This window comes from Aegilops tauschii, chromosome 1, assembly GCF_002575655.3.
Source record: "Aegilops tauschii subsp. strangulata cultivar AL8/78 chromosome 1, Aet v6.0, whole genome shotgun sequence".
NCBI lineage: Eukaryota > Viridiplantae > Streptophyta > Magnoliopsida > Poales > Poaceae > Aegilops > Aegilops tauschii.
Genome location: NC_053035.3, coordinates 238,417,984 through 238,441,985, shown reverse-complemented (window position 1 = coordinate 238,441,985; position 24,002 = coordinate 238,417,984).

The following is a 24,002-nucleotide window of genomic DNA, read 5'->3' as shown; positions in this document are numbered from 1 at the left end:
GGCATACTATGATACTATCGCAATATATTCTTCTATTTATTAGTGTATGTTTCATCAACTAGTGCCACTATAATGTAATCACGCTTTTTCATTATCTGTGCAAACAGGGTTATTCAGCTGCATTTTGGTGGAACTGCACAAATGTATGGATGGAACCGGCATATATGCAGAGTGCAAGGTGTGCCAAGTAAAAATTACCGACACCAACCATGCTCCATGCACGCATTGGCATCCACCACCACCAGTGGGATGTGTGGCGCTCTCTGTGGACGGATCTTTCTCGGCAGCAAATCCTCTAACCAAATACTAGTAGCTTATATTGATAGTTTTCTACGGCGTACTCTTTTCTGAAAGAAGCACCAATCTATTTTTCTTTATTTGTACACAGTGTCACAACTATGACCCAAAGGTCCAGAGCTATTTTAGGGTGATTGGCGTGGTACCCGGAGACTGATTGTAAGCATGATTTTCATTAGCTGTCACACTGATTGTAAGCATGAGCAGATGGAAGATTAGGTTAGTGCGAAGCTTACCTTAAACCCTACCGCCGCCATTGAAACAAGGCGAGCATCGAGGGAACCGTGGAGAACGGCGGGGAAGCGACGTCGCGCCATCCGGCCTCCTCTTGTGGTGGGAGAACGAATACTCCCGTGGCTCCGGCTGGGTCTGCACCCTCACGAATGGCACACCGTACTCGATTGATTTGTTATCCTCTATATGCTCGACCTTCGACCTGTACACCCACCACCTCCACCTTACTTTTGCCTTGGGCGAATATGTCTGCTCCATCGCCCGGAGGAGATACTCGATGAACTCGAAGGACTGCAGCGTGACTGCCGCCGAGGAGTACATCGCCGCTGTCTCGCTCTTTCGCATACATTGCCACATGGCCCTCACTGTCCTCAAGATCTCCCACTCATTGTTAAACCAAGTAAGGATCTCCTTCAACCTGGCTAACTTTGCCTGGTCGCCGCCGGTGATCTTCCCGATTCCCTACTGCATCCTCTCCATAGATGTCCTTCTGAGAGGTCCGGTGCTAGCTTTGGAAGATGGGAGGAGAGACGATGGTCTTGCAATGGAGAAGAGGGAGAGGAGCGTGCGGCAGTGATTTAGGATTGGACGAGAGGGTCGGCACGTTGTGACTGGATCAAAATCAAAATCAATTTACCCTTCAATTAAGAAAGTGACCCCACATTAACTAGTCTCCCTTTTATTCTGGGTCATAATTGACCATGATTTTCACAAATAAAATATATGTTATACGTTGCAAAAAAATATAATTTGAAAGTACATTCAGATATGAACCAAATGATACCATTTTTGGTGACATGCATTCACATTTTGCTTGTCAAATACAGTACGTGGTCAAACTTTGACCCAAAATACGCAAAACAAAAAAATACTTCGAAGACAAGTGCCGCTCCTCTCCTCTTAAACCACCGCCGCTACTCTCCTGTTCCAATCTAAATCCAGCGCCGCTCCTCTCCCGTTCTAATCCAAAACCAGCGTCGCTCCTCTCCGGTTCTAATCCAAAACCAGCGCCTCTCCTCTCCTCTTCCACTCAAAAGCCACCGCCGGCGAGTGAAGGTGCTGTGGAGAAGTAGATCGATGGAGGAGTACAACCGATACATGAGGATCGCAGACGGCGACCCTGTCAAGCTAGCTAGAATGTTGGAGATACAGTCTTGGTTTGACAACAAGGACCAACTAGCGGCGACGGTGACATCCATGGCCAAATATCTGCAATAGAGCGAAAAGGCGGCGATACTCCCAAAGGGAGTCGCGCCGGAGTACATAGGGCTGCTCCTCTGGGCCATGGAGCAAACAGATTCACCGAATCCGATCATGAGGCAGCGGTGGTGGGAGTATCGATCCCAGATGGAGCATCCACCAGAGATTGAAGGATCAAGCATCTACAGGGTGCCGTTTGTGGGTGTCGTGCCAGAGCGAGCCCATGGAGTCTTCGTCGACCGAACCCAACTGCAAGAGGAGAAAAGCAGTTGGCCCGACGACGCTTCCCCGCCATCCTCTCCCTCGCCGTTCACATCGTCTCACGGGGCGGCTGTCTGCCACCAAGGAATAGGAGGGGGCTGCCCCCCCCCCAGCCCAATAGTCGGGCAGGTTGTGAATTGTCAGAAGGAGCTTAGGGTTGTCAGTATTTGCCGGTTGTGAATTGTGTTTTGTGTTGTGTATTTTGAGAGTACTTTCAGATATGAATGTCCTTTGAATTTCAGATTTGCAGTATTGAGCATATGAAGTATTTTATGAATTCTAGAGATCTATTTTTAGCACTTAAAAATGTAGTTTCATAGGAGTATAAAAGTGCAGACAATGTGATTCTCAGAGAAGAAACTGCAAGTTTCAGCTTCAGATAAGAAAATGCAAGTTCAGTTTCAGATAAGAAACAGCAAGTTCAGTTTCAGATAAGAAACTGCAACTTTCAGAGGCAGAGCATTTATATTAACACGGCCTTTTAAAACAGGGATAACATCATGTTGGAAGTTTTATTCATGGTCGAAAATGGAACTACCAGCCAATTAACATCATGCTGATCAACATTCATACATAGCACATCTTCATATGATGCACAGTCAAAAAGATATGATATTTTCAAAATGCCCACACAATGTCGAGTGTGCGAAAAACAGAGAAAACGAGGGATGAAGTTTTGGCAAGTGTTGGACGTGGGTGCATAGATGACAATGGGGACCCACATGTCAATAATGGCAGAGGCAAAAAAATTGGAGATATTTTCCCTGCATCAGGTGGAATCGAACCCGGGCGAACAGCGGTCGGGTAATGTCACTTGGCCACTTGGCTAGTTTAGTAGTTTCGGTACAAATAAGGCACTGCCTCAAGTGGTCCGATCTCATCCTGCGCCTTTGTGCGCTTGCCGCGGCGCCGCTGTCTGCCGTTGTGAACATGCTGAAAAAACGAGAGGAATCTGGAGAGGACTGTACGTGGAGAGGCGGGCAGTCGGGACCGACCAGGTCTATGGCCGTACGCAAGCAAGTGCCTCATTGAAAAAATACTTCCTCCTAATGCTATACTAACGTTGGGGCCCATGGGTTTGTCAACATAATTACATTTTTTAGGTGCTTCAACGTAGTTACTAAAAGAGATAAATTTACAATGAAGCCGGGGAGCTGGCAGGTATCATTTATTATCACTGGGGCAGCAAGTATCAGCTAGGTTGTGGGCTGCCCCGTCTAGGCTTTCTTTTTTAACATGTGTAGCCCATGACATGCTGGTTTGTATTTTGTTGAGGGCCGTCATGTATCGACCGGCCTATGGACCTCCCATCCGAGGTTTTATTTTTCCTGAAACATCGGCAGCCCAACTTATGTATTTTTTTAAGAAAACGCAGAGGTTTGTTCTATTTTTCTATATAAGAATAGGAACACCTGGTCCAACTTATGTTTCCCTTCTAACTATATTATATATATTTAAATTATTTTAAATGTTATTATATATTATTGTTATTTTCATCATATATTTAATAGATACTTACATATATAAGAAAACAATATCCCACATCTTATTAAATTATAAAAACAATTTCTTAACAATAAAATCCTGGATTTTTTTACATTAAGGCAACGAAAATCCTGGTGATTGTGTACAAAAACTTGGTAAGATTTAAGGACCAATGTAATAATAAATCACTTATTATTTAAATATATTTTTAACAAAATGCTCAGCCTCTGTTTATTTTTTGATAACATTGTTGCGCCCAACCCAACATTATAATTAGAATCAGCCCAGCAAAATCGTGTATTTCAAGAAGTGCAAATGGCCTGTAATTTTTTAGGAAAAAAGTAAATGGGCCGCATGGACGCTACATTATTTGTTCACCCAGCCCAGCAAATGGACTGTAATTCTAAAAAAAAGATCAAATTGACTGTAAATTCTGAAAAAATGGGTTGAATATGTGCCACATTTTTGGAGGCTGAAATGTGGGCCAATAGGTCGAAGCCAACGCAAGTCGTTGTCAACTTACTCAACAAATGATTCTGACATCATTAGCCATTGGATTTACATCCAATGACCGGCATCCATCTTCAATCTCTCATCTTCTTCCTCCAGCACCGCCGGGACCACCTGCTCCCGCCTCCTGCAGCTAGCAGCTCTGCTTAGCACGCTTCGCTGAGAAGCGCTACCCCACCGCCGGCCAGGCCATCCCTCCAACCCTCCACACCTCATGTTCTTCTCCATTGACTGCCGAACCACACCGCACCAGAACCAGTTAACCCTCGTACACCTCTCCATCTGCGACTCCACTTCCGCGTCTTCCCATCTCCGACTCGTTGCTGCCCGGGGCCTCGTCGTCGTCCACCACCTTGGATGCGCTCGGCGCGGCGTGGTCAACACACAAAAAAATGAATACTCCCCCTGCTAGCTGGGAACCACCATAGTGGGAGGCTGACTTGCCGGCCTACTAAGTTGACGGGGACGGAGGGCTTTGTCAACTTAGTCAATATGAACGATTCTAGCTCCAGTGACCGTATGATGTCCATCCAACGGCCGTAGTGCTTCTTCGACCTCTGGTCTTCTTGCTCCAGCCGCCCAAACCAGCGCCGGTCGTGCCGCCTGCTCCTGCCACCCGTGGTCTGTTGTGTTGCTGCGGAGGCCTCACCGTCCCCTACTACTCCCACCACTAGCCAGCCAAACCAGTGAACCCTCATACTCCTCTCCGTGTGGGCATCCACTGCCGCGTCTTCCCCGGCTCCGCGTCATCCCCTTCCTAGGCATCGCCGTCGTCCATCGCCCTGGTGCTCTCGGTGCGGCGTGGTCGACGTGGTCAACGAACGACTTCCATCAGAAAAGTACTGTATGTGGAGAGGCTGACAGCTGGGTCCATGGCCGCAGCAAGGAAGTGCAACCATATTACGCGCAAAATAATGATTCCTCCACCTGACAGCGGGGACCCACCAGACGGGCCACCGTATTTCACGAAAAAAACGTTTTCCCCTGACTGCTGGGACCGACCAGCTACATCTTCGCACGCAAGGAAGTGCGTCCATATTACGGGCAAAAAAATGATTCGCCCCCTGACTGCTGGGACCCACCAGCTACATCTTCGCATGCAAGGAAGTGCCTCTTTATCCTCCCTGACAGTCGGGACCCACCTGGTCGAAGCGTATCTACTGGTCGCGAAGTGTACGTACATACTGGTCGATCGGTCTGTCTGCAGGCTGCAGCGATGAACCATGGCCGAGTAAGGAAGGGCATGTGTCGTAGTAGAGGCGCGCACATAGCATGTACACGTACATGTAGCCAGGGTGCAAGAAAGTAAATACGGCCACGTACGTACATACGGGCGGGGTCTCGAACGCCTACTCGCGCATATGTACGGCCAAGGCTCATGTACATGGCTGGGTCGGAACGGAGAAACTGCGTCGTCGTGTTCATCGGGAGCCAACCGGCTTGGACGGAACAGCCGATTGAAACGAGGCCTGGCGTACCACAGAACGGAGGAAACGGCCTTGTGTTCGACCGGCCACGGTCGAGACGGGATCTTGTTCATCGGGAGGGGTCTCGTGTACCGCAAAACGGAGGGACGGACTTCTCTTGGACCTCCTACGGTCGAAATGAAGTCCTGTTGATTGGGAGGGGTGTGGCGTACCGCAAAACGGAGGAAACGGACTTGTGTTGGAGCGTTGCGGTCGAAACGGGGGTCTTGTTCATTGGGAGGGGTGTGGCGTACCACAAACGGTACTCCACGGGATACTGTTCATCTCCACCGTCGACCTCCTCCAGCCTCCAGGGGCTATTGTTCATCCACCGTCGACCTCCTCCAGCCTCCACCTGTGACTGTTCATTCCCGGGCTCTTGTTCATCCAGTCTCCACCGCTCCTCCACAGGCTACTGTTCAACCAGCCCTCTCCATGGGGTCCTGTTCAACCACCCCTCCACGGGCTACTGTTCATCCAGCCCTCCACCAGCTACTGTTCAACCAGCCCTGCACGGGGTCATCCTGTTCATCCAGCCCTCCACGGGGGCCTGTTCATCCACCCCCAACCGGCTCGATCGGGGTCCTGTTCATCCAGCAGCAATGGCCTCTACTACCACGGGGTCCTGTTCATCCAACCCCCCCCCCACCGGAAACTGTTCATCCAACCCCCCAACAACGCTCACTATTCATCAAGAGGTAGTATCGATCATCTTCATTTAACAGCAGTAGCGAAGGAATCACTCGGGTTCAGTTAACAGCAAGGGATCGATCGGGGTTCAGTAACGTAGCTAGTGCAATTGCTCGGGTTCAGTTAGAGCCCAACGCCTCGCTCGGGTTCAGTTAGAGCGCAACGCCTCGCACACACGCGCGTACGTGTATGAGAGAAACATGCAAACCTCCGTGCATCGCTCGGCCCCGACCACCCACCGTAATCGGAAACTCCCCGATATTTTCCTCGCCCTCGCTTCTACCACGGTTTTTTCCATCATGGATGGCCCAAAGAATGTCATGCAGCTGCGTCTCCAGCCCGCCCAGGATGAAAAGCCCATTTTCTGTCATGATTTTTTGTCATAGAAGTAGGAGCCCACCACATCTATGATGATACTGGGTTTTGTCACAATTATCATCATAGAAGTGTCATAAGCATGACACAAAAAAATTTCGTTCGGCCCAAAATGTCACGGATCTGTCTTTTTTTGTAGTGTAACCCCCTCGCGGTCCCGACAGTGCGGTAGTACCGCACGTCATCGCGGTAGTACCGCTCCTCCAGCGGCAGTAAAAAATTACTGCCACGCTGGATGAGGTATTACCATGCCGGGGCTGCTGATGCACGAGTGCAGTAGTAACCCCTCTCCAGCGGTAGTACCATGGCGAGCCACGGTAGTACCGCACTGCCAAGGAAAGGCTGGTTCAGGAGAGAAAGAAAGATGGCCTTTGCAATTATTATTTTTTGAAAATATTTTGAGTACGCAAGGACACAATGACAAACCAAATAAGCTTCAAGCAAAATGACACACATGAGAGAGCACACAAGAAGCAAATCGAACAAGAACAAGGTCCAAAAGATTCGAAAAGAGAATGAGGACCAAACACCGAAAGGATTCCTCTCATGAAGAGAGGGCGGTGGCCGGAGCCACCTATGTTTGAGTCAATTGGTATGGCACCGTGAAGAATTATCCTTGGGTCCATGACCTAAACTCATCTTTGAAGCACAAGTGCCATCAAAAATGGTAGTGTGAAAGACGTGATCGATTATGCATAATGAGGGGAGGGAGAGTTCATTGAGAGAACAACACTCCCCCTATGTCCAGGCCTACATCTGGAACAAGATATAATGATGAGTGCGGTGGGGTGTGCCTAGATTCAAGCCACATTGCTCAAATCAATGATATTTAGCTCATGCCTCAACTCGCGAAATCTTGCTTCATCTAGAGGCTTGGTGAAGATGTCCGCTAGTTGCTCTTGAGTGTTGATGTAGATGATATCAATATCTCCCTGCTTGATGTGATCCCTAATGAAATGATGATGAATCTCAATATGCTTCGTCCTGCTATGTTGCACCGGATTGTGAGAGATCTTGATAGCACTTTCATTATCACATAGAAGAGGCACTTTGTCACAAGTGACACCGTAATCCTTTAAAGTTTGCCTCATACATAGCAATGTGCACAACGACTTGCGGCGGCTACATATTCGGCCTCGGTGGACGAGAGAGACACACAATTTTGCTTCTTTGAAGACCAACTCACTAAAGAGCGGCCAAGGAATTGGCACCCTCCCGAAGTTGACTTCCTCTCCACACAATCTCCCGCCCAATCCGAATCCGAGTAACCCATGAGATCGAAGCTTGCTCCTTTGGGGTACCATAAGCCAAAGTTTGGGGTATGAGCCAAATATCGAAAGATTCACTTGACAAACACATAGTGACTTTCCTTAGATGCGGTTTGGAAACCATGCACAAATTCCCACACTCAACATGATATCTGGTCTAGATGCACAAAGGTAAAGCAAGGATCCAATCATGGAGCGATATACCTTTTGATCCATCGCTTTACCATTGGGATCACTATCAAGCTCGCACTTGGTGGGCATTGGAAACTTGACCAGCTTGACATCATCTAGCTTGAATCTCTTGAGCATGTCTTGGGTATACTTGGCTTGGTTGATGAATGTTCCTTCTCTTCTTCGCTTGACTTTGAACCCAAGAAAGAACTTCAACTCTCCCATCATAGACATCTCAAACTTCTCGGTCATTAGTGCGGCAAACTCATCATTGAAAGATTTGTTAGAAGAACCAAAAATGATATCATCAACATATAGTTGGCATATGAACAAGTCCCCTCTGACCCTCTTAGTAAAAAGAGTGGGATCGATTTTCCCAGTTTCAAACCCACGATCTTGCAACAACTCGGTAAGGTGCTCATACCACGCACGTGGGGCTTGTTTAAGGCCATAGCTTTTTGAGTTTGTATACATGAGTGGGGAGCTTGGGATCCTCGAATCCCGGAGGTTGTTTGACATACACCAACTCATTCAAAGGACCATTAAGAAATGCACTTTTCACATCCATTTGTTGCAATTTAAAATCATGATGAGAAGCATATGCAAGCAACATGCAAATAGATTCAAGACGAGCAACGGGGGCAAAGGTTTCACCATAGTTGATACCATCGACTTGGGAGGAGCCTTGTGCCACCAATCTTGCCTTGTTTCAAACTACCACATCGTTCGCATCTTGCTTGTTCTTGAAGATCCACTTGGTCCCGATGACATTATGCTCCTCCGTTGGCCTTGGCACTGATTCCCAAACTTGATTACGCTCAAAGTTGTTGAGTTCATCATGCATGGCTTAAAGCCAATCATCATCGTCGAGCGCCTCATGTACCTTTTGGGGTTCAACACACGAAACAAACGTGTGATGCTCACAAAAATTTGGCAATTGTTTACAAGTAGTCACCCCTTTTCTCAAGCTTCCAAGCACACTTTCCATGACATGTTGTTGACGCTCGAGCTTGGAAGCCACCTTGGCGGCACGACGCTCCAAAAGTTCCTCGATAGGCATTTGAGGATCATCTTAATTATCTTGAGCACCATCTTGAGTTTTCTCTTGATCTTGAGCACCGTCTTGAGCTTGCTCTTGAAATTGAGCTTTCTCTTGATCTCGAGCAAGCTCGGAGGCATGAACTTGATCTTGGGCTGTTGGGGAACATAGCATGCAATTTCAAAAATTTCCTACGCTCACGCAAGATCTATTTAGGAGATGCATAGCAACGAGATGGGGAGAGCATCTTCATACCCTTGAAGATAGCAAAGCGGAAGCATTTATCAATGCGATTGATGTAGTCGTACACCTTCACGATCCATCCCGATCAAGTACCGAACGTACGGCACCTCCGCGTTCAGCACACGTTCAGCTCGATGACGTCCTCGCCTTCTTGATCCAGCAAGACGGGCGAAGTGGTAGATGAGTTCCGGCAGCACGACGGCGTGGTGACGGTGTTGGTGAAGAACGATATCCGCAGGGCTTCGCCAAGCACAATGGAAACTATGACGGAGGATAAACTAGAGGGGACGGGGTTGTCGGCACACGGCTTGGTGATTCTTGATGTGTCTTGGGTGCTAGCCCTGCCCCTCTATTTATATGTTGAGCCTTGGGGTCGAAACTTGGAGTAAAAGCCTCCTCAAAGTCGGTTTTACCCGAAAGGCAAGAGTCCTACTCGGACTCCAGTGCTAGACGCCAGGTTCCCGGCATCTACCCCCTAGACGCCAGGGTTCCCGGCGTCTAGCCTCTGGTCTCTGCAAAACTCCCTTTTGCACTTTCCAAAAGCCACATGGGCTTTCCCCTTTGGCCCAAATAAAGTGTTCTCGTACCCAAACATTTCTGGAAACATTCGGAACCCCTTCCGGTGAACTCCGGAACCCTTCCAGAGACCAAACACTATTATCCCATATATCAATATTTACCTCCAGACCATTCCGGAGCACCTCGTCATGTCCGTGATCACATATGGGATTCCGAACAACATTCGGTTACCAACATACATAACTCATATAGTACTATATCGTCAATGAACGTTAAGCGTGCGGACCCTACGGGTTCGAGAAATATGTAGACATGACCGAGACACATCTCCGGTCAATAACTAATAGCGGAACCTGGATGCCCATATTGGCTCCTACATATTCTACGAAGATCTTTATCGGTCGAACCTTATGACAACATACGTAATTCCCTTTGTCATCGTTATGTGACATACCTAGTTCAATCTCGTTACCGGCAAGTCTCTTTTACTCGTTTCATACTGCATCATCCCGTAACTAACTCATTAGTCACATTGCTTGCAAGGCTTATTATGATGTGCATTACCGAGAGGGCCTAGAGATACCTCTCCGATACTCGGAGTGACAAATCCTAATCTTGATCTATGCCAACAACAAACACCTTTGGAGACACCTATAGAGCATCTTTATAATCACCCAGTTATGTTGTGACGTTTGATAGCACATAAGGTGTTCCTCCGGTATTCGGGAGTTGCATAATCTCATAGTCAAAGGAATATATATAAGTCATGAAGAAAGCGATAGCAATAAAACTTAACGATCGTTATGATAAGCTAACGGATGGGTCTTGTCCCTCACATCATTCTCCTAATGATGTGATCCCATCATCAAATGACAACACATGTCTATGGTCAGGAAACTTAACCATCTTTGATTAATGAGCTAGTCTAGTAGAGGCATACTAGGGACACTATGTTTTGTCTATGTATTCACACATGTATCAAGTTTCCGGTTAATACAATTCTAGCATTAATAATAAACATTTATCATGATATAAGGAAATATAAATAACAACTTTATTATTGCCTCTAGGGCATATTTGCTTCAGTCTCCCACTTGAACTAGAGTCAATAATCGAGTTCACATCGTCATGTGATTTAATACCAATAGTTCACATCTTTATGTGATTAGTTCTCATCACCATGTGACTAACACTGTCGGTGTACAAAAGAAGGGGCACATCTTTGTACCCCTTTACCTGTGCACGGACAGTCGGAGCTGCGCCCGCGGCCACACCAAGCAGAATAGGGGAGGTGAACCAAGGTAAAACCAAAGCCCAAGACAGTCAGAGCAATGCCAAGACCGAGACCACAAAGAAGCAAAGAGGCGAAGCAGGTTCCCCCAGCAAGATCCTTGCCGGGGGCAGCCTCAGCGGCCCTGGAAAGGCCCTTGCCGGGGCAGCTCGCCCACGCCAGCGGAGTGAGCCACCCTCGAGCCCACGGGTTCCTACTCAACCAACCACGTTGGAACTAGGGCTCGGGAGGCACCTCCATGGTGGCATGCAGATCTTTGTGAAGACGAGGAATGTTCAAGATCAGATGAGGATTAAAAGACAATGGTCCTCGGCAAGATCCTTGCCGAGGAGAGCCACAAGACCCCCGGCAAGATCCTTGGCGGGGACGACAGTGCGCCACGGCAAGACCCTTGCCGGGCCACCCGGCAAGGCTCTCACCGAGGATGCCAGCAGGGCCACTGCAGGCCCGCACCAACCAAATCTCCACCGCCGTTTGCATGCAGCTGCCAGCCCAACCAGCTAGGCAGGCACCTGCGTCGCAACATGCAGCTCGCAGGCCAACTCATCAAGCGCCTGCGTGGCGACATGCAGATCTTCGTGAAGACCCTACCACCGCGCCACCTCAGCTGCCTGCCTGCGCACATGGCGCCGCACGCATCGCTAGCCAGGGCGCGTGTCAAAGCAAGGAGGAGCGGCGACGGACGGGACGGGCCTCGCTCCCGTCCCCAATAAAGCTAGGGGACACCTCAGCGATGCATTAAATGTGTCTTGTCCTGTAATACGAGCGATAAGCTCGTAGCACTGTACGCCTTTCCACCTCCTGTGTGCCACTGTGGCAGCCCCTTTCGACTATAAAAGGAGGCCCATGGCATACTGGAAAAGGATTTGGCTCTTTGGAACCAGGCACCCACCATAGCTAGTTCGAGAGTTTAAGGACTCTCTGAAATACATCCACCAAAGCAGGACTAGGGTTTTACGCATCCTCGCGACCCGAACCTGGGTAAACGATCCTTGTGCTGATTACTAATCCTGCTCTTCTCGCAACCCTGCGCCCCGGCAACCGTAGTAGGGTTTCTTGTAATCCCATAGGTGTCGTTCCACACCGACATCTTTGGCGCGCCAGGTAGGGGCGCAATTGTGAGAATCTGGTCTAGTAGTTAGCCTAGCATTTCTTCATCGCCATGGCTCCCAAGGAAAAGGACAGCGCTACCTGCAATATCGAAGAGTGCCAGAGCGGCGACAAGAAAGCTAAGTCACTCAGAGCGTTGAGTTATTTCCTTTTATATATAAGGTTATCCTCCTTGGAGATCCTGCTTATGTATGGGAAACCTGCACGCAGAGGGGCCCTCCCATGATTGGCAACGCCCTTCTTCTGTTTCGAGTCTGCTCAACAGCTCAAGCGGCCGCGTCGAGAGTGGCGGGGTAGCCTTCCGCACCTGGCAACGCTCTCGATTCTGACTCGAGTCAAGCTCGATAGTTCGGGCGGCCGCGTTAAGGACGGTAAGGTGGTTCGCCCGGCAGCAAGCACACCCGGCAGGCCAATGGGGATCCGTCCTCAAGACGCCGCCCTGGGTTTACGCGCCGGCAAGCCTACCCGATAAACGTAGGGTGGACATACAGAGAAAGGTCGAACAGGAAAATAACATGCATAATATCGAGGTGTTGCAGAGTTATATTACATCAAATTGTTGTTGCGGTTCTAACTAAAGATAGAAATTGTCTTGGCCATGAACCTGCAGCGACGATAACAAACGGGGAGCCTAATCCCAGCGCTGGCCCTCCACCCTCAGAATTCCGCCGACACCGTTGATGACAGGCTTGATGCCCTCCCTGAGCGGTGCGAGGTCAGTATCCTCCGGCAAGCTCTCTAGCGCGGCGTCGAAGTCGAGGTCGGGGTACCAGTACGCCACCTTGGTGAGAACCTTGGTCATGGCACCCTGGCAGAGCCTCCGGTCCTCGTCGGCTAGCGAGGCCGCCCGGTTGGCGTGAAGCCGCTCCAAAGCACCAACGACCTTCTCAAAGAACAGGGTCAGGCTGCAGTTGGCGCTCATGCTCCGCTCCAGGGCGTACCTCACGTCCGGCATCCCCATGGTGGCCAGCTGCGCGGTGGCCTGGTTGGCGACGGTGGCGAGGCGATCGAGCCAGCGGTTCTCGCCCTCCACGTGGTCCATGAAGTTGAGGGCCTCGTTCTTCCGCAGTTGCTTCTCGGCCTCCAGGTTTTTGGTCAGGGTCCCCTCCCGGGCCCTGGCCTCCGACAACATCTTCTCAAGACCCTCCAGCTTTAGCTTGAGGTCTTTGATGGAGTTGTTGGCCTCGGAGAGCTCCCCGGCCTTGCTGACGACCGCGCCCTGCGCCTCCATCAGGGCGCCGTTGAGCATGTCCTTCTCCTGGGACAGCTTCAAGGCCTGCTCCTTCAGCTCGTCCCGCTCCACCTCCAACTCCTTCACCTTGCCGGCATGAACCTGGGCCTGGGCATCGAGTGCCTCTTTGTGCCTCTACTCCAGCTCACGGGTCCGCTGCAAGACAAGCTTCTCCACCTCCCTGTCCTTGGCGCGGAGTTTGGCGTCGAGGTCCACCTCACGCTTGGCGAGGTCCTCCTCCTGGGAGTTCAGCGCGGCCTGGTGCTGGGTCCGGGCGGCCTCGACTGCCGCGGCCAAGCCCTCCGCCGTATCCTGGGCCTTCTCGATGTCGGCCAGCTTCATGGTGAGCTCCACGTTGCGCTTGGCCAGCTCGCCCTGGGCGGTCTTCAGCTCCTCGTGAGCCTGGCGGAACCAGTCCTGCGTCTCGGCAACGCGCTTCTGGAGGTCCGCCTCCACCTTGTCCGCCACCGCCATCCTGGACTTAGCCTTGTCCAGGCGGGCGCTGTGGAGCGCCTAGAGCTTCTGGAAGCTGGCGCCCATGGCGTGAAGGAGCCGCTCTTCCTGGGAGCCGTCGCCACCGACGCTCGGCTCGTCAACGATCTCAAGCCCGGCGGCGGCGAGCACCTCGTCGTCAAACACCTCCCCCTCGATGGGAGCCCTGGTGCTCGACGCGCCTGGGAGGTGGACGAAGAGGTCGTCGCTCACCTTCAGGTACCTGCCGGAGCTAGAGGCAGCGGAGGAGGAAGGCTAGTCATCGACCACCTCCTCCTCGGCAGCAGCCTTGCCAGCCTCTCCGGCAGGCCCCCTGGCAGCCTCCTCGGCGGCGGTCTTCTCAGCCTCTGTCGTGGCGTCCTTGGCCACGTCCTCGATGACGGTGTCCAGGTCCTCCCGGTCCGCCGAGAGAGGATCTGGATATCAAGAAGAGGGTGGGGTAGAGCCAAGATCAAAGATTCAAAAAGAAGAGAAAAAGCAGGGACAAAAGGCCAGAGACTTACCGGTCCCGGGCTGGGAAGCAGAGGTCCCCTCCCCGCCAACATCTGGCGCCGAGGCGAAGCCACCGGCGCCCAAGTTCTCCTCCTCCTCCATGTGCATGGGCTTGGTGCTTGGCGCCCTTGCCGGGGACGCCCCTCGGGGCGGTGTGGTTGATGGGGGCGGCGTGGCAGGAGTAGCCCTCTGTGGCTCCTCCCGCTGCTACTCTCCTCCTGCATACGCAACAAGGTCAGTGCCAGAGTATCATACCCATGACACATGTCGACGAGGAGTGAGCGGTGAACTTACGCCGGGGGCTGCGCCGGGGGCTGCTGTCCGGGCTGCTCAACACCACCAGTGGAGCCCTTGAAGTACCAGCCGGGGGCTGGCTGCCCGCCGAGGTCTTGGCCCTCTTCACCCTCTGGGCTAGCGTCTCCGCGTCCCTGCAAAGATGAAAACGAGTCAAGACAAGCGACACAGATTGAGGAAACAGAGATGACGAGGAAGAGCAAGATACTTACTCGTCGTCCACCTCCTCCTCTGTTGTTTTCCTCTTCCTCCTCGGACTGAGGGACCCGAAGTCGAAAGTGATCCCCACGCCGGCGTCTGCCGGAGGAGGGGAGGAGGGCGGAGTCTGTGTGCGCTTGGACGAAGAGGAAGCAGATGCCTTCTTCCTCGCCGCCGCGGCCTTCACCACCTTCTTCGCCGCCGCGGCCCTCGTCTGACATGCGGGCTCCTCCGGGGACCTTGGCCGCCGCACGGCCTTGACGGGGAGGACCGGCTCGCCGGAATTGGCCCGCCGCAGGACTCGCCCTCTCCCCGTGGCTGGAGGGTCAACAGCCCCGGCCTCCTCCTCCGACGACTCGTCGGCCGCATCCTCAACCAGAGGAGCCTCGGTGCCGGCGTTGCTGGCCTCCCCGGCGGCCGCCGCCCACCGGGCGAGCTCCTCCTCCTCCGCGGCCGTCGCGGCCTTATCCTCCACACCACCAGTGCTGCCGGCCTCTTCGGCAAGCTGTGCCTCCCTCGTCCTGGTGGCGATGTAGTCCAGTTCCGCCTGGGTGGTGTCCTGGACGAGCAGCCGCTTGGCGTCGGCGTTGATGTACCCCTCGTGCAGAGTGTCAAAGAACTATTGCACCTCGATGTCCTCCGGCTCCTTCCAGCTCGGGTCAGGGCCATGCGCGTTGCAGTCCGGCATCATGGCGATGATCTCGGTCCGGCGCGAATTATTGCACAGCGGGACCACTCCCGCTGGCAACTTGAACAAGGGCCCCTTGAAGACCTTGCCGGCCTTCGCGGCGGCCCTCGTGACCTTGCCGGTTCGCTCGACCTCGCCGTCGTGGCCCACATCGAGCTGGAAGAGTCGCTGGCAAAATGGGCATGCCCCATCACTGTGAAATTGTGGTCGAGGCCGGGGCGAAGCCGCATGATGTCAGCGGGGTTCGTGAAGAGCCAGGCCGGCCTCCCCTTGTTGTGCAGCGGAGCGGTCCGGCGGCGGATGAAGTCCGCCCCAATCATCTCAAGGGTGAGTCTGGCCTCGGTGAGCCGAAGGATCCTGGTGGTAGCGGCCGAGAGCTTCTCGTCGTCGGCGTCGACGTCGCTCCAATCGCCTCTGCGGACCGGCGTCGCCCGGCGAACTTCGCAGAACGCTGGCGGGTCCTTCTCTTCGATCCAGCACCACCGGCCCCGCCACTCTTCCCACCTCTCCTTCATGGCACCATCCGGGTATGCTCCCTTGGACCTTGGGATCCAGGTGATGCAACCAGAAATGGTGCCTCCCGTTTGGATCCGAGGGAAGAAGTAATGGCGGAAGAGCGCCGTGTTGGGGTGCACCCCGGCGAAACCTTCGCAGAGGTGCGTGAAAAGGGCCATGCACGCCATGGCATTCGGGGTGAAATCCAAGAGGCGGAAGCCAAAGGTGTGCATGCTGTCGCTGAAGAAATCGGAGACGGGAGGACAAAGCCCGCAGGAGAAATAGTCGACAAAGAAGGGGTACCGATTTGGGGCAGCCTCGGTGCCGTTGGCGGTGATGACGCGCGTGGCTGGGTGCCCCGTCTTCTCTCCCCCCGTCTTCACCCCCCACAAGGGCTTGAAGGCTTCCCGGAGCTCGAACACATCAACCGTCAAGGGGAAGTAGGCGGACTGCGTCCGCTGTACCGCCAGCGCACTCTCCGGCGGCTCCGTCGCTCCGGCATCCTTGGCCACTCCCTTGCCCTCGGTGGATTTTGGCGCCATGGCGGCTGGGGAAAGGGGGCAAGAGGCAGAGGATGGTGGGAACGCGACGGCGGCGAGCAAGAACGAAGCTTAGGGAAGAAGAGGAAGACGAATGGAGGCTTCTGAGATTGGGATTGCGCGGAGGGTAAAAGGAACAGTGCGCTCGCGGTTATCCCTTTTTATGGGGAAGGTGCGGGTGGCGCTGCCCATTTACTGTGATGTGACGCATGCATGCGGAAACCGTCCCACGCATGCCGCCCACGCCACGCGCACCCCTCCACGTCGCGCGTTCAACGCGGGTCGTGGGAAGCACAGCGCGCCAAAAAATTTACCGCGGTAAAAACCGCCCCGCCTGCCCGCGCACCGTTTTGGGCCTGGCCCAACAATGTGTCACGCTTATGTGTGGCCCAGGCCCGGGGGCTCCTGTCGGTGTACAAAAGAAGGGGCGCATCTTTGTACCCCTTTACCTGTGCACGGACAGTCGGAGCCGCGCCCGCGGCCACACCAAGCAGAACAGGGGAGGTGAACCAAGGTAAAACCGAAGCCTAAGACAGCCAGAGCAACGCCAAGACCGAGACCACAAAGAAGCAGAGAGGCGAAGCAGGTTCCACCGGCAAGATCCTTGCCGGGGGCAGCCTCAGCGGCCCCGGCAAGGCCCTTGCCAGGGCGGCTCGCCCACGCCAGCGGAGTGAGCCACCCTCGAGCCCACGGGTTCCAACTCAACCAACCACGTTGGAACTAGGGCTCGGGAGGCACCTCCATGGTGGCATGCAGATCTCTGTGAAGACAAGGAATGTTCAAGATCAGATGAGGATTAAAAGACAACAGTCCTCGACAAGATCCTTGCCGAGGAGAGCCATAAGACCCCCGGCAAGATCCTTGCTGGGGATGACAGCGCGCCACGGCAAGACCCTTGCCGGGCCACCCGGCAAGGCTCTCACCAAGGACGCCAGCAGGGCCACTGCCAGGCCTGCACCAGCCAAATCTCCACCGCCGTTCGCATGCAGCTGCCAGCCCAACCAGCTGGGCAGGCACCTACGTGGCAACATGCAGCTTACAGGCCAACTCATCAAGCGCCTGCGTGGCGGCATGCAGATCTTCGTGAATACCCTACCATCGCGCCACCTTAGCTGCCTGCCTGCGCACATGGCGCCGCACGCATCGCTGGCCAGGGCGCGTGTCAAAGTGAGGAGGAGCGGCGACGGACGGGATGGGCCTCGCTCCCGTCCCCAATAAAGCTAGGGGACACCTCAGCGGCGCATTAAATGCGTCCTATCCTATAATACGAGCGATAAGCTCGTAGCATTGTACTCCTTTTCACCTCCTGTGTGCCACTGTGGCAGCCCCTTTCGACTATAAAAGGAGGCCCATGGTATACTGGAAAAGGATGCGGCTCTTTGGAACCAGGCACCCACCATAGCTAGTTCGAGAGTTCAAGGACTCTCTGAAATACATCCACCAAAGCAGGACTAGAGTTTTACGCATCCTCGCGGCCCGAACCTGGGTAAACGATCCTTGTGCTGGTTACTAATCCTGCTCTTCTCGCAACCCTGCGCCCCGGCAACCGTAGTAGGGATTCTTGTGATCCCATAGGTGTCGTTCCACACCGACAAACACCCAAAGGGTTTACTAGAGTCAATCATCTAGTTCACATCGCTATGTGATTAACACCAAAGAGTACTAAGGTGTGATCATGTTTTGCTTGTGAGAAAAGTTTAGTCAATGGGTCTGTCACATTCAGAGCCGTATGTATTTTGCAAATTTTCTTTGTCTACAATGCTCTGCATGGAGCTACTCTAGCTAATTGCTCCCACTTTCAATATGTATCCAGATTGAGACTCAGAGTCATCCGGATCAGTGTAAAAGCTTGCATCGACGTAACTCTTTACGACGAACTCTTTATTACCTCCATAACCGAGAAATATTTCCTTAGTCCTCTTAGGTAACTAAGGATAACTTTGACCACTGTCCAGTGATCCACTCCTGGATCACTATCGTACTTGCCAAACTCATGGCAAGGTACACAATAGGTCTGGTACACAACATAGCATACTTTATAGAACCTATGGCTGAGGCATAGGGAATGACATTCATTCTCTTTCTATTTTCTGTCGTGGTCGGGTTTTTGAGTCTTACTCAACTTTATACCTTGCAATATAGGCAAGAACTCCTTCTTTGACTGTTCCATTTTGAACTACTTCAAAATATTGTCAAGGTATGTACTCATTGGAAAAAAATTATCAAGCGTCTTGTTCTATCTCTATAGATCTTGATGCCCAATATGTAAGCAGCTTCACCGAGGTCTTTCAAAAAAATTCTTATTCAAGTATCCTTTTATGCTATCCAGAAATTCTGTATTATTTGCAATCAACAATATGTCATCCACATATAATATTAGAAATGCTACAGAGCTCCCACTCACTTTCTTGTAAATACAGGCTTCTCCAAAAGTCTGTATAAAACCATATGCTTTGATCACACTATCAAAGCGTATATTCCAACTCCGAGAGGCTTGCACCAGTCCATAAATGGATCACTGGACCTTGCACACTTTGTTAGCACTTTAGGATCGACAAAACCTTCTGGTTGCATCATATACAACTCTTCTTTAAGATATCCATTAAGGAATGCAGTTTTGACATCTATTTGCCAAATTTCATAATCATAAAATGCGGCAATTGTTAACATGATTCGTACAGACTTAAGCATCGCTAAGGGTGAGAAGGTCTCATCGTAGTCAACTCCTTGAACTTGTCGAAAACCTTTCGCAACAAGTCAATCTTTGTAGACAGTAATATTACCGTCAGCGTCAGTCTTCTTCTTGAAGATCCATTTATTCTCTATGGCTTGCCGATCATCGGGCAAGTCAACCAAAGTGCACACTTTGTTCTCATACATGGATCCCATCTCAGATTTCATGGCCTCAAGCCATTTCACGGAATCTAGGCTCATCATCGCTTCCTCATAGTTTGTAGGTTCGTCATGGTCTAGTAACATGACTTCCAGAACAGGATTACCGTACCACTCTGGTGCGGACTATACTCTGGTTGACCTATGAGGTTCGGTAGTAACTTGATCTGAAGTTTCATGATCATCATCATTAACTTCCTCACTAATTGGTGTAGGCATCACTTGAACTGATTTCCGTGATGAACCATTTTCTAATTCGAGAGAAGGTACAACTATCTCATCAAGTTCTACTTTCCTCCCAGTCACTTCTTCCGAGAGAAACTCCTTCTCTAGAAAGGATCCATCCTTAGCAACAAATGTATTGCCTTCGGATCTGTGATAGAAGGTGTACCCAACAGTTTCTTTTGGGTATCTGATGAAGATGCACTTCTCCGATTTGGGTTCAAGCTTATCAGGTTGAAGCATCGCAGCCCCAAATTTTAAGAAACGACAGCTTAGGTTTCTTGCCAAACCACAGTTCATACGATGTCGTCTCAACGGATTTAGATGGTGCCCTATTTAACGTGAATGCAGCTGTCTCTAATGCATAACCCCAAAACGATAGTGGTAAATCAGTAAGAGACATCATAGATCGCACCATGTCTAATAAAGTACGGTTATGACGTTCGGACACACCATTACGCTGTGGTGTTCCAGGTGGCGTGAGTTGTGAAACTATTCCACATTGTTTTAAATGAAGGCCAAACTCGTAACTCAAATATTTGCCTCTGCGATTAGATCTAGAAACTTTATTTTCTTGTTACGATGATTCTCCACTTCACTCTGAAATTCTTTGAACTTTTCAAACGTTTCAGACTTGTGTTTCGTTAAGTAGATATACTCATATCTGCTCAAATCATCTGTGAAGGTCGGAAAATAACGATACCCACCATGAGCCTCAATACTCATTGGACCGCATACATTGGTATGTATTATTTCCAATAAGTCATTGGCTCGCTCCATTTTTCCGGAGAACGGGGTTTTAGTCATCTTGCCCATGAGGCATGGTTCGCAAGCATCAAGTGATTCCAAAATCCCATCAGCATGGAGTTTCTTCATGCGCTTTACACCAATATGACCTAAACGGCAGTGCCACAAAAATGTTGCACTATCATTATTAACTTTGCGTCTTTTGGCATCAATATTATCAATATGTGTATCACTGCGATTGAGATTCAGAAACCATTTACATTGGATGTAAGACCATAGAAGGTTTTATTCATGTAAACAGAACAACAATTATTCTCTGACTTAAATGAATAATCGTATCGCAATAAACATGATTCAATCATATTAATGCTCAACACAAACACCAAATAACATTTATTTAGGTCCAATACTAATCCCGAAGGTACAGGCAGTATGCGATGGTGATCTTATCAACCTTGGAATCACTTCCAACACACATCGTCACCTCGCCCTTAACTAGTCTCTGTTCATTTTGCAACTCCTGTTTCGAGTTACTAATCATAGCAATTGAACCGGTATCAAATACCCTGGGGTTACTATGAACACTAGTAAAGTACACATCAATAACATGTATATCAAATATACCTTTGTTCACTTTGCCATCCTTCTTATCCGCCAAGTATTTGGGGTAGTTTCGCTTCCAGTGACCATTCCCTTTGCAGTAGAAGCACTCAGTTTCAGGCTTAGGTCTAGCTTTGGGCTTCTTCACGGGAGTGGCAACTTGCTTGCCATTCTTCTTGAAGTTCCCTTTTCTTTCCCTTGCCCTTTTACTTGAAACTAGTGGTCTTGTCAACATCAACACTTGATGCTCTTTCTTGATTTCTACCTTTGCCGATTTTAGCATCGCGAAGAGCTCGGGAATCGTTTTCGTCATCCCTTGCATATTATAGTTCATCACGAAGTTCCAGTAACTTGGTGATAGTGACTAGAGAACTCTGTCAATCACTATCTTATCTGGAAGATTAACTCCCACTTGATTCAAGCGATTGTAGTACTCCGATATTCTGAGCACATGCTCACTGGTTGAGCTATTCTCCTCCATCTTGTAGGCAAAGTACTTGTCAGAGGTCTCATACCTCTCGACTCGGGCATGAGTCTGAAATACCAATTTCAGCTCTTGGAACATCTTATATGCTCCGTGGAATTCCAAACGTTTTTGAAGTCCCGGTTCTAAGCCGTAAAGCATGGCACACTAAACTATCAAGTAGTCATCATACCGAGCTTGCCAAACGTTCATAACATTTGCATCTACTCCTGCAATAGGTCCATCACCTAGCGGTGATCAAGGACATAATTCTTCTATGCAGGAATGAGGATAATCCTCAGATCACGGACCCATTCCGCATCATTGCTACTATGATCTTTCAACTTATTTTTCTCTTGGAATATATCAAAATTAAACGGGGAGCTACATCGCAAGCTATTGATCTACAACATAGATATGCAAATACTATCAGGACTAAGTTCATGATAAATTAAGTTCAATTAATCATATTACTTAAGAACTCCCACTTAGATAGACATCCCTCTAGTCATCTAAATGATCACGTGATCCATATCAACTAAACCATGTCCGATCATCACGTGAGATGGAGTAGTTTTTCAATGGTGAACATCTCTATGTTGATCATATCTACTATATGATTCACAGTTGACCTTTCGGTCTCAGTGTTCCGAGGCCATATCTGCATATGCTAGGCTCATCAAGTTTAACCCGAGTATTCTGCATGTGGAAAACTAGCTTGCACCCATTGTATGTGAATGTAGAGCTTATCACACCCGATCATCACGTGGTGTCTCGGCACGACGAACTGTAGAAACGGTGCATACTCAGGGAGAACACTTATACCTTGAAATTTAGTGAGGGATCATCTTATAATGCTACCGCCGTACTAAGCAAAATAGGGTGCATAAAAGATAAACATCACATGCAATCAAAATATGTGACATGATATGGCCATCATCATCTGGTGCCTTTGATCTCCATCTCCAAAGCACCGTCATGATCTCCATTGTCACCGGCTTGACACCTTGATCTCCATCGTAGCGTCGTTGTCGTCTCGCCAACTATTGCTTCTACGACTATCGCTACCGCTTAGTGATAAAGTAAAGCAATTACATGGCGATTGCATTTCATACAATAAAGCGACAACCATATGGCTCCTGCCAGTTGCCGATAACTTTTACAAAACATGATCATCTCATACGACAAGTTATATTTCATCCCGTCTTGACCATATCACATCACAACATGCCCTACAAAAACAAGTTAGACGTCCTCTACTTTGTGATGCGGAGCATCCCTCATCCATCCGCAACGACACTCCATCACCACCACAAGCACCGAGAGGGCCAATGACAAGAGCACGTGCACGCCATCGAGAACGAGGTGAACTCCTTCCTCTTCGAGCTTCATTCTAATTAACATGAGAGTTGGGTCCTACCTCAAATAGAAATTTTATGCATCTTTAGGTACAAAGAAAACGACCATGATGAGACCAAGACGGAGACCCGAGCACCTACGGAGAAGAAGGAGGAAGGAAACCACGAGAGGTGCCAAGGAGAGGTGGCCCTGGACACTCCGGGCACCCGCACCCCGAATCCCCCGGGTGCCCGGGCCTTCAACCGCGCCCTGGACCGGCCCCTGGCCACCCTGGGTGCCCGGCCAGGACCTGGGCCTTGTCCCGGCCAGCCCCAGGTGCCCGGGCCCTCAACCTCGGGTGCCCGGCCCCTCCCGCGCCTGCCACCAGCTCCCGCCCGGGTGCCCGGACATGGGGCCCCGGGTGCCCGATCCAAGCTGCCCAACCGCCAGCGCCTACACCGGGTGCCCGGGCCTTGGACCCCAGGGTGCCCGGTCCCTCCTCCGCCAAGTACCTGACCAGTCCGGGTGCCCGGTCCCCTTGGCACCGGGTGCCCGGACCCCTCCGAGGGCATGCGTGCCTCTTTGGGTTTTTGCCCTTGTAATCCCCCTCCTCTCCTAGTCCGTCCCTAGACTATAAGTACCCCCCACCTAGCTCATTAGAGGGATAGAAAAGATTTAGATGAGATATTTGTGAGCTTTGCTCTTCCCCTACCTCCTTGGGATATCAGACCTCTTAGGAGAGGATCCACTTGTGGAATCAAGACCTCCTCCTTGGAGTGGACTACCACCATCAAGACCTCACCTCTAAGGAGTGGGATGAACATCATCATTGTATCTTTCCTTTGATTGTGTTTGTGAACTTGTGATGCTATTCTAGTGGATGTGTCATTGGGAATTGTTTGAGTGATTTCCTCTTGTGTTCTTGTGTGTTCTTGCCCTTTTCCCCCTCCAAGTGTGAAAAGATCCCCTCTAGGGTTTCACCCTACAACATCTTGGTATCATGAGCAAGGTTGATTCACATCATGGAGTCCCATCCCCCCATTTGCTAGCTTGATTTTGTTGTTTTTCGTCCAAATTCGAAAATCCCCACAAAAATAGCCCCAAAAGTTTTTCTTGCAATTTGTTGGATCTTGTGAGATTTGGTTGTTTTGG